Raw genomic sequence first — 5,818 nt, 5'->3', positions numbered from 1 at the left:
ACCTGCATTGAATCTTACAAATCCCTTTATAGCAGCTGACAGCAACCTGTAATCAAAAGAAGTAAATAAAAGAAGACTAATGGATCACTTTATGTGGGATTCACATTGTGGGATTTACCAAAGCGTGCAAAATCTGGTGCAGCTTTGCATAGAAAACTTCCACTTTCCGGATTTTATTGTCAAAGCTTAAGGGCTCTTTCACAATATCCGTCCATCGGACGGACTCCGTTTATGTCAGCGGGGGGGATCGATCCGCCAATCCCCCGCTGAGCAGGAGGATGACAGCTGTTCTCTGCACTGTGAACTCCAAGCAGAAGTGCATAAGAGAGAAAAAAAAGGAGGCACAAACACCTAGTGCATTACCCTTGGACTCCTTTTAGAACTTTTATTAAAAAGCCAAAAACATACTCATAGACATAGAGAGCATATATCGGTCCCCAGAGCTTTGAAGAAGGGAGCGTGACTCCCGAAACATGTCTGAGGTCCAACGACAGGGATGAATACCTCCACGTGTGGTGGACTCATTTAATGCGATATATGCTCTCTATGTCTGTGAGTACGTTTTTGGCTTTTTAATAAAAGTTCTAAAAGGTTTCCAAGGGTAATGCACTAGGTGTTTGCGCCTCCTTTTTTTCTCTCTTATGCCCTATAATGTGCCTGTTAGCCCCGGTAATGTGCCCTTCTGTGCCCCATAATGTGTCCCTCTGCTGCCCCCATGTAATGTGTTCTAATGTGCCCTATAATGTTACCTGCTGTCCCCCAATGTAATGGTCCTACTGTGCCCCCCCACCTGTAATGTGTCCTGGTGTGCCCCATAATGTGTCCTGCTGTCTCCATGTAGTGTGCCCTCCTGCCCCCCTTTCCACACACACACACACACACATATTGTGCCCTCCTTACCCCCTGTGCTCTCGCCTGCTGACTCTCCTATACTTTGCCATGCTTCCTCCCATGCTCTGCCCTGCTGCCCCCGCTGAGTACTCTGCCTGCTGGACCCCCCCGTGCTTCGCCCTGCTGCCCCCTGTGCACTGCTTATCTCAGGTTCGAACCCAGAATTGAGCATCTGCGCAGAATGATGCAATGTTTCACATTAAATAGGTACGTTTTAATATTCATTCAATTTTATTATGCTATTTTTAAAAATAATTGTTATATCAACAGCTCGCTGATCATGCCAATGTTTTGTGAGCTGTAGAACTGGACATGATTTCAGGGGTTTCCTGAGATCTTAAACTTTTTGCCAAGAGTTCCTTAAACTCCCTTAAGTTCCATAAAAAGATTGAGGAACCCTTTAGACACTCGGCCTCCTTAGCCTTGTCCCACCCTCTTTAGCCTGTCGTGAACCAACCATTTTTTATCCCACTGAGGATGCATCCACATAGTGCAAGCTTGGGGGTGGGGATTCATGTAGGTGTGGCTTGAGTGTGGGCGGGGACACAGGGGCCCCATGATCTTCTGTTGTCCGGGGGGCCCAATGAGTTGTCAGTCCTCCTCTGCATATAATGTATATATACGGCAAGGTGGCTCTCCTGTGCAGGATCATGTACCTGTAAGTGATCCTTGGTCTGGGGCACGCACGCACACCACTCTCAAACCTGTTCCCGCTGCGATTGAACACATCAGGAGCCAATCAGCAGGTCTGCTGGATTTGATGTCTGCCGGGACCCGCCAATCCTTTGGGACAGAATCAAAACAGCAGTGTGCCTATGTAAAAAAGGCAGACTTCCTTTCTGTCAGTGGGGAAGGTAGTGATCCTGTGTTTCTGCCAAGCAGGGGCACGGATCTCTGCCTTTCCATAGTACAAGCACCTACCACACAGTGAAGTACATTTTAGGCACACATTTAACCCTTTGATCGCCCACGATGTTAACCCCTTCCCTGCCAGTGTCATTAGTACAGTAACAGTGCATATTTTTAGCACTGATCACTGTATTAGTATTATGTCAAAAGTGTCACTTAGTGTTTGATTTGTCAGCCGCAATTTGCAGTCCCGCTATAATCATCACCATTACTAGTAAAAAAAATAATAATTCCATAAATATATTTCATAGTTTGTATACACTATAACTTTTATGCAAACCAATCAATTTACTGAAGAAGACCCATCAATATTTCAAATATACAATGATATTTCAGTAACACGCGAGTCCCCTTTCTCCAGCTGTTTTTATGTGGGTCCCAAAGCGCCACTGTAACCTTTTTGATTAGTCTTGTTCTTTAGGGATTTCACAACAGGCCCGGACTGGCCATAGGGAAGACCGGGCATATTCCCGGTGGGCCGCGGCTCTCACTCATTAGTCACAAAGATAAGACTGTCTGACATGCAGTGAATGTAAGCCAGTAAAGGCACACCGATCCTCCTTGCTTCTCTGCCCTGTTGATTTTTTGTCCTTCTCTTATCTGTTCTGTCTATAAATCTCTACAACACTTGTCCTGCAGCCTCTGGTCTCAGCTCAGCATTACACACACTGATCTTACACCCTTTCCATCCCAGTTTGCTTTTAGCTCTTCTGTCCTGTCCCCACACAGCCTAGAATATTCAAATTTTCTCTGCACCCCATCACTTTGCTCTTCTCTAGCACGTACCACCCCACCCTACTCATTGATTCACTATATTCTTATCCCTAATAGTGGGTTCACATAGGTGACATGATGACATCGGTTTTGGTAATTGTCTGACTCTGATGCCAGCCTATTTGCAGAAGAAATCCTGATTTGAATAAAATATTTGCTGCCAGGCCAGGCTATTTGCAGAAGAAATCCTGATTTGAATACAATTGGGGGTGATCTGAGGTGTGCAGGTGCAGGAATTGGGGCTGATCTGAGGTGTGAATGTGCAGGAATTGGGGTGATCTGAGGTGTGAAGGTGCAGGAATTGGGGTTATCTGAGGTGTGATAGTGCAGGAATTGGGGTGATCTGAGGTGTGAAGGTGCAGGAATTGGGATTATCTGAGGTGTGAAGGTGCTGGAATTGGGGTGATCTGAGGTGTGAAGGTGCAGGAATTGGGATGATCTGAGGTGTGATAGTGCAGGAATTGGGGTGATCTGAGGTGTGAAGGTGCAGGAATTGGGGCTGATCTGAGGTGTGATAGTGCAGGAATTGGGGTGATCTGAGGTGTGATAGTGCAGGAATTGGGGTGATCTGATGTGTGAAGGTGCAGGAATTGGGACTGATCTGAGATGTGAAGGTGCAGGAATTGGGACTGATCTGATGTGTGAAGGTGCAGGAATTGGGGCTGATCTGAGGTGTGAAGGTGCAGGAATTGGGACTGATCTGAGGTGTGATGGTGCAGGAATTGGGGTGATCTGATGTGTGAAGGTGCAGGAATTGGGGTGATCTGAGGTGTGAAGTTGCAGGAATTGGGACTGATCTGAGGTGTGATAGTGCAGGAATTGGGACTGATCTGACGTGTGATAGTGCAGGAATTGGGACTGATCTGAGGTGTGAAGTTGCAGGAATTGGGACTAATCTGAGGAGTGAAGGTGCAGGAATTGGGGCTGATCTGAGGTGTGAAGATGCAGGAATTGAGACTGATCTGAGGTGTGAAGGGGCAGGAATTGGGGCTGATCTGAGGTGTGATAGTGCAGGAATTGGGGTGATCTGAGGTGTGATGGTGCAGGAATTGGGGTGATCTGAGGTGTGATAGTGCAGGAATTGGGGTGATCTGAGGTGTGATAGTGCAGGAATTGGGGTGATCTGAGGTGTGATGGTGCAGGAATTGGGGCTGATCTGAGGTGTGATAGTGCAGGAATTGGGGTGATCTGAGGTGTGATGGTGCAGGAATTGGGGTGATCTGATGTGTGAAGATGCAGGAATTGGGGTGATCTGATGTGTGAAGTGCAGGAATTGGGGTGATCTGATGTGTGAAGGTGCAGGAATTGGGGCTGATCTGATTTGTGAAGGTGCAAAGCTCACTTTATTTCTTACTATTATTCAAGTGGTTTACTGCAGTTTCCTTATATGAAGTTGACAGTTGTTTTTTATGTATCTGGCACCAGTGGCGTCGGCAGGGGGGGGCTGACCGGGGCTATAGCCCCGAGTGTGCTCCCCAAAAGCCCCGAGTCTCCTGTTGCTCATTAAAAATTATTAGCCCCGAGTCCCAAGGCCTGGGTTTGGCCGGGAAGTCGGGGCTACATATCAGCATTGTAACATTAAGCACAGTGATATGTGGGCGATTCGGAGGGTGGCAGCTGCAAGGAGAGTGATTGCAGCTGTCAAGTTTTAGCATTGATGTCGGGTGTGGGCGGGGCCGTATGCGGGGCTCCGCCCCCTTGTTCCGTGGAGAAACAGAAGCTGGCTGGGGAGGAAGGTGGCAGGGGGCGGGACCAATTGTAACTCCTGAATGGGCACACAGAGCTTCCCATCCTCCCCCAGCATTCAGAGCCAGGAGGATTTTCTTTTCATCCTCCGCGCCTGAAATTGGCTCCACCCACCTCCCTGCCTTTAGGGAAACTGACTGAAGATGGACAGGGCAGGAAGGATTCAGCCATGGGATGGATGGATGGTGTCAGCGCCGGTTCCTGGACTTGGTAAGTGTTACTGGCTCTGCCCCCCTCCTCCCTCTCTCTCACTACTCCCTCTCTCACTCCCTCTCTCTACCCCCCCCCACTCTCACTACTTCCCCTTCTCCCACTCTCTCCTTCTATCACTCTCCCTCCAATCCCTCCCTCTCTCCTCCTATCCCTCCCCCTCTCTCTCCTTCTATCCCTCTCTTCCTCTCTCTCCTTCTAAACCTCCCTCTCTCTCCTTCTATCCCTCCCTCTCTCTCTCTCTCTCCTTCTATCCCTCCCTCTCTCTCTCCTTCTATCCCTCTCTTCTTCTCTCTACTTCTATCCCTCCCTCTCTCTCCTTCTATCCTTCCCACCTCTCTCTCTCCTTCTATCCCTCCCTCCCTCTCTCTCCTTCTATCCCTCCCTCTCTCGCTCTCTCTCTCTCTCCTTCTATCCCTCCCTCTCTCTCTCCTTCTATCCCTCTCTTCTTCTCTCTACTTCTATCCCTCCCCCCTCTCTCTCTCCTTCTATCCCTCCCTCCCTCTCTCTCCTTCTATCCCTCCCTCTCTCGCTCTCTCTCTCTCCTCTTATCCCTCCCTCTCTCTCTCCTTCTATCCCTCCCTCTCTCTCTCTCCTTCTATCCCTCTCTTCTTCTCTCTCCTTCTAAACCTCCCTCTCTCTCCTTCTATCCCTCCCCCTCTCTCTCTCCTCCTATCCCTCCCTCTCTCTCTCCTTCTATCCCTCCCTCTCTCTCTCCTTCTATCCCTCTCTTCTTCTCTCTCCTTCTATCCCTCCCTCTCTCTCCTTCTATCCCTCCCTCTCTCGCTCTCTCTTTCTCCTTCTATCCCTCCCTCCCTCTCTCTCCTTCTATTCCTCCCTCTCTCGCTCTCTCTCTCTCTCTCCTTCTATCCCTCCCTCTCTCTCTCCCCTTCTATCCCTCTCTTCTTCTCTCTCCCTCTCGCTCCTTCTATCCCTCTCTTCTTCTCTCTCCTTCTATCCCTCCCTCCCTCCCCATCTCTCTCTCTCTCTCTCTCTCTCCTTCTATCACTCCCTCCCTCCCTCCCTCCCTCTCTCCCTCCCTCTCTCACTCTCCTTCTATCCCTCTCTCTCTCTCTCTCTCTCTCTCCTTCTATCCCTCCCTCTCTCTCTCTCCTCCTATCCCTCCCTCTCTCTCTCTCTCTCCTTCTTCTATCCCTCCCTCTCTCTCTCCTTCTATCCCTCTCTTCTTCTCTCTACTTCTATCCCTCCCTCTCTCTCCTTCTATCCTTCCCCCCTCTCTCTCTCCTTCTATCCCTCCCTCCCTCTCTCTCCTTCTATCCCTCCCTCT

Source organism: Pelophylax lessonae (assembly GCF_965119305.1).
Source record: "Pelophylax lessonae genome assembly, chromosome: 8".
NCBI classification, from domain to species: domain Eukaryota; kingdom Metazoa; phylum Chordata; class Amphibia; order Anura; family Ranidae; genus Pelophylax; species Pelophylax lessonae.
The sequence above is the reverse complement of the archived record's forward strand: the minus strand, read 5'-3'. Positions refer to the sequence as shown.